The sequence below is a fragment of the Mastomys coucha genome, unplaced genomic scaffold (assembly GCF_008632895.1).
Source record: "Mastomys coucha isolate ucsf_1 unplaced genomic scaffold, UCSF_Mcou_1 pScaffold15, whole genome shotgun sequence".
NCBI classification, from domain to species: domain Eukaryota; kingdom Metazoa; phylum Chordata; class Mammalia; order Rodentia; family Muridae; genus Mastomys; species Mastomys coucha.
This window is the reverse complement of record NW_022196897.1, coordinates 21,987,465-21,993,707: the sequence shown is the minus strand read 5'-3', so window position 1 is coordinate 21,993,707 and position 6,243 is coordinate 21,987,465.

Genomic DNA, 6,243 nt, shown 5'->3' with positions numbered 1-6,243 from the left:
TCTCTGCACCCCTTGGGCTGCATCTCAGCTATTGTGGAAGGTTAAAAAAAATGTTGGAAGGTCTGAGACTGGCACTTTATGCCATGCTTTATCCTAGACACTGCACACTGCTTCTGTTCAGCTTGACAGCTGAAAAAAGTCACACAGGGCCACCTCACCACAAGGGGGTGTGACTTTCCAGGCAGCTCAGAAGGAGAAAATAGCAGATGGAAATTTTCTAGAAAATTCTATCAACCCTGTCTTCTGTGGATGGGGTCAGGAGGAGCACATCTGATTTGGGTGCTTCTGACAAGCCTGCTTGGGGGGATGTTATCCACTAGTGGTAACTGCGGAGGGGAGGACAGAACAGGCTGGGGCTTGCCAGAGCAGGAAGGCTGCATTTGTGGATTATGCCCACCCAGATTTGGGTATCTCTTTCTTCCAGACAAAGTGGGCCAGCTTAAGAGGACTAGCCTGGAACTTTAAAAAAAAATAATAAATGATTGGGGATAAAAAAAGAGAACGGGAGAGAAAGAGACAAATAAACAACTCCAATCCCAATCGGGCAGACACAAATAGCGACTTTTAATTATATAATCTACTTTTGATGAATTTATTTCTGACAGTTTTATAGGTTGACGAGAGAGTGCATTTTCGATGCAAAAAAAAAAAAAAAAAAAAAAAAAAAAAAAAAAAAAAAAAAAAAAAAAAAAAAAAAAAAGCCCCATTATTCACTCCAAGCTCTTTGAGCATAAAAATTGTCAAATGATTTTAATACAGTTTTAAGTTTTATGTTTATTGTCAAGGAAAAAAAAAAGTCCACAGCAATTACCGAGTCACATGCCCCTTAAATCTTTATGCTTCTGACAGCAAGAACAATAAAATATGTTTTTGCCCAAACCTTTTACCATTCAGATTGACGTGGCTTCTGCGACAGCTGCTTTTCTTCCATCTGAACACCGTTTATGAGAAAGCTAACTCCGACCCACTTCCTCCAAGGGGGTGGGGACGGCGTCCGCACAGCTCCACAGTACAGAAATTTCTAGGCGGGAAGCTCAGATCCAAAGATCTGAGTCCAGGAGGGAGAAGGCAGGAAAGCCAATGGGCAAATGCATACTTTTTCTCAGTCTTTGAGACATCTTGATGATCTGCAGGGGATAGAGAGTATCAGTCATCTGTGTCTGCCATTGGTTATGGATCAACCAATCAGAGGTCCACAGAGAAGGATGCTCACCTTTCTTCTGGTTCCCTGGAATTAGAGGCTTGGAGAAAGTTTCGCAGCTGGGAGCCCACTGTTTGTTGCAAGCCCAGGAAGTGGGAAGGAGTGACCAGGGAAACCCCAGCGGGGTTGTGATGGGAGGCAGGGAACCTGGAGAGGGGAAGTGTAAAGTGGAGGACTGTGGTCGGTCACTGGAGCAAAGTACGCCTCAGGCTTCGGGAATGTTTGCAGAGCATACCCTCCTCCCACCCCGTACCCTCAGGGAAGGCATGGATGGCTTGGGGGACTCATGCCAACTACCTGGCTGGTCATCATTCTAGGTTGCTTTTAGAGGAGGGACTTATCTGACCTCTGGTTGCCTAGGTGTGAACTGAGGGTTGTAGGTGCAGTTGGCAGTGAGTAGTCTCTGAAGCCACAGCCTCACACTTGAGAAGCACACTTGACAGCAAAGGACGGCCTGCCCCTCGGGAGGCCCAGAGCCTACCAGGTGCTATACTGAAAGGAGAATTCCAGGCAGGTGGCTATCTCTGGCTGTCTCTTCATTCCCCAGAGCTGAGCACAGGTGCTGTGCTATGCTTGTACACCAACAGCCTGACTAGAGTCCAGCATCTTACGAGGCCCCCAAACAATGGCGTTCTTTCCTGAGGAACTGCAGGCTGTGGTGGCAGCTGCCGCACCTCTTGCTTTGCAGCCCATCAAAAGCCCTCATGGTTGCTTCTCTGCTGGGGAAATGACCGGCGGTTACTCTTCCTCAACAGATAGCCCTCAGCCTCAGACTGCTGGGCTAACAAACAACTCTGCTCTTCCCTTCGTCTGTCTCTAACCCCACAGTCCTCCCAGGTTGCTAAGAAAGCCTTGTTTGGTAGAGCTGGCCTCTTCAGAAGCAAAACTAGGCTGTATAGAAAGTCACCACCCCTCTAAAGGGCATGCCAAGGTATAGTCTCTTCTTGGCATAGTCTCTTAGGAGGTGGGCTTTGTTCATGTGAAGTGATGCTTTGAGAGGAGGCTCTCATAGAGTCCTGTCTGGGTGGGTCTGAAGAGGCTGTTGACTACAACTGGCAGGACCATGGCCTCTTCCAGACAGTCTGAGCTAACTTCCTCATCCTTCGGGGATGGGATGACAGGCTCTTTCTCAGAGTCTTCATGGATTCTTCTGTCTTGCTCAGGGCACATACTGCTTGATAGCCTTTTGCCTAGTAGGAGCATTCACTACCACTTTAGTAAAAATAATTGTGACTTCTGCTGATTTTTTAATGCTTTTTCCCGCTTTTCCCCCTGTTTAGACCCCAGGCTCAAAGCAATAATCAAAACAAACTCTGGCCTTGTTGCCTATGATCCCAAGTTTTCTCTTCGGGGCCACATAGATAAGCTCTGGATGTTTGCCACTTCCAGATACATTCAACTGGCAGCACTCAATCCCTTGGCCATGTCTGCTTACTCTGGGTTCTAGGGTCAAGGTTATGGCCTGTTTTGGTTACTGCTGTATCCAAAAGATGGCATGGTGCCTAACAGATAATAGATCTCTTGAAACTTGGGTTGATGGATAGGGTGTATGTGCTGAATGGGTGGAATGGATAGATGCATAGATGAATGGATGGATATGATAAATGGGATGGATGGAATGGATATATACATGAATGGGTGGACTGTGAATTAATGAATGGAATAGATAGATGGCAGGATGGATGCATGCAAGAATGGATGGGATGCATCAATGGATGAATGGAATGGATGCATGGAGTAGATGGATGCATGCAGGAGTAGATGGATTGGATGCATGCATAGATATGATGATGGATGGAGGAGTGGATGGATGAAAGGATGGATGGTTGAGTGGATGGGTGGATGAGTAGATGGATGGATAGGTGGATATGTGGGATGGATACATGCATGAATGGATGGATGTGTGGACAAATGGATGGGATAGATGGATGGAAGGATGAATGCGTGCATGACACATAAGAAGATGGACTGATGGTTGGGTGGGGTGTATATGATGAATGAATGCCTATATGGAACAATTAGTGGATAGACAGGATGGGTGAATGGACGGATGAGTGGATGGATGGATAAATAGATGGATGGGTGGATGGGTGGATGGATGGATGAGTGGATGGGTAGATGGGTAGATGGGTGGGTAAATGCATCTCTCCTACAGTCACAGCTTCCCTTGCAACCAGACATGGCCATGTGATAGAGTCTTGCTAGTTGAATGTGTTTGAGAGTCCCAAACTTCTAGTGTTGATCCATGTGGTTCTAAAGAGAATACACTGAGTCCTAGGGAAAAAAAAACTATAGTCATAAGGTATTTGGTTTACTAAAGTCTGTGTGGGCAGAATCCAGTTCCCTCCACTCTGCTGGGTTCAATCTCTTTACTGCAGTGAGAAATCCCTGCTATTGAATTAATATACAGAGACTCAGTTATCAGGAATAATGGAGCCCAGCTGGCACATGCCTGTGACAGGTGCCACAGAAAGCAGGTCTTGTTATTCTTTGCTTTCAGTGTCCCTCCTGGCTTGTTCAGAGTGGGAGAAAGCCACATTCAAGCTCCTCTCCTGAAGGAGCAAGGAGGCTATGCAGTCTGGGAGACTCTGGGGCAGGAGAGTCAGACAGCCTGGAGGCGAATTTGGACTCAGTGTGTGTTCCAATCCTGACTCATCTGTGACTCTGGGCTGTCACTTGTGGGCTCTGATACTGATTCCAGCCTCACAGAGATACACCACCCTCAGAGCTCCAGACTGCCAGCACTGGGTCAGGCCTCTGCAGTAGGAACATCTATAAAGAGGAGTCATTGCGATCATTATTGCTTTTCTTAGGTCCTGGTGTCTCCACTGCAGGAAGCCCCTCACTGAAAGCATTTTGTCTCCTTCCATTTCCAAGCCAGACGGCCCCATTTTTCTCCAGCTTTCCACCGTTCGTGAGCTGCCTGGTGCCTATTACACAAACCCCAATGCATCTTTGAAGTGAGCAGCTAATTATGTTCCAGGAAGTTATAGATCTGGAGTTTCCCCAGTGCCAGAGGCAATCGCCTGCCCCGGCTCTCATTTCACAGAGAAACCTTCCAGGACCTGATGGAGGCTGTAATTGGGAGCCCCCTCTCAGCCCCAGGGACCCGTGGGGGTGTGCCCCCTACACCTGGGGAGGCCACTAGACCTTCACCTTTTCAATGCAACTTATACAGGCTTGGCCCTCTCTCTGCAGAGAATGTTGGTGCCCAGAGAGCTGTCTGTAGTGGGCTAGGGAGGTGAGCAGGAACTCAGATGTCCAGAGTCAAGACCAAAATATCCCTGCCTCCCAGTAAAAGCCTGGTTGATGCTGAAATATTTTTGTCACTGCTGAGCAACTGAACATCTTGTGTTTATTTTATAGATAAAGGATCGGACCCACCTCCGATCCCAGTTCTAGTCCATCCTGATTGGCTGATCTCTGCTCCCCTGTAGCCAGAACCCCCCTTAAGGCTATCTCCAGGAAAACTACTTCCTCCGTAGAGTGCCTTTCCCAATCCAGTTCAGGGAGCAGAGATAGGGGGAAGGATGTGAGGTGCCCAAGGTATAACCCCATCTAATCCAGGCGCCATCCCAATGAGAGACCCTTCCCATCTCCTGGGAGATGAATGTTGTCCACCAGCACTTCTTCAAGGCTGATGACTTGTCTTGAACCAAGTGAAGTTTCTGAGAGGCAGGAGCACCAGTACGACTTAAAGTGGTCGCCTCAGTAAATGCTCCTCCCAATGGCTAAAGTGAAAGTAAGTGGAGGTGACTGCAGTGCAGCACAGGGCTGTGAACTTGCAGTAGACACCACAACGTGAGGATCTGATATCTTCTGATGACAGTACCCTGAGGTGGCACTGGAGAGAGTCTGTGAAGCTAGGGCAAGAGACAAAGATCTGGGTGTCTAGGTGGAACCAGGGCAGGAAAGACTTACTGTGTGGCGTAGGCTGAAAAGATGGCTACCTCACACCCTAATTCAGCCATGCCCACACACATCACCTCCCACTGGGTCTCTTGTCCTGGACCTCTTTTGTCACATAAAGAGCCATTTCTGAGTCACGAATAGCCCCATGCCTGTTTTGATTTGTGTCTTGTCTGGTCTGAGTAGATAAGCTCCTATTCTTATGTTGAATCATTTGACCTTATCTTAATAGATATGGAGTCTAGGATAAAGAAGGCGAGAGTTCTGATAATTTCTGACTAGTGGGAATTTACCCAGCATGCTCTCTCCTAGGGGAGCCTCACTTTATGAGCTATCTTGACAATTCTGAGCGAGCTTCCAGCCACCACATGCAGAGGCAATAAGGACAGACAAAGCCTGTGGGGACTTTGCACAGAGCTGAGAAGATGCTTTTTTCAATGGCATGTTTTAACCACTCCATGAAGGGGTGAAGTAAATGGATTGAGGAAGGCAATTCCCTAAGACTGGCTTGGTCTGGGCTGAGAACCCCCATGAGAGCTATCTGCCTGTTCAAGGGGACTACTGCTACCCAGAGAGCCTCCCTCATCAGAGGTGAGGAAAGAAACACAGGATCCACAGGAGAGGAATGCATTCTCAGATGTGACCAGAGGTCTGAGAGGAAAAACTAAAGCCAAGGATTCTGGAGGACTTAGTCCGTGGTCCCCTGGCTGTGTTCCTGAGTTCACTGTGGAGTAAAACATCATAGCAATGAAGAAACTTTGTCAAGACAGACAGGAAGAAAAGAGGAAATACAGGAAGAGGCCAGGGCAAGGTGTACTCTCAGGACACCCTCAGTGACTTCCTTCCCCCAGCTAAGTTCCACTTCCTACTTTTTACCACCTCCTCATGATGCCATCACCCTATCAATATAGCAAGAGACCAATCGATAGGATGCATCAGAGCCTGGAGGTCCCTTCTCAAAGCCTGTCAACTGGCAAGTAAACCCCCAATACATTGAAGGAGGAATATTTAATAGTCATATGATAATAGTCAGCTAGCTATCTACCCTCCTACCCACCCACCCACCCACCCATCCATCCACCCATCCACCCATCCACCCACCCACCCATCCATCCATCCATCCACCCATCCAT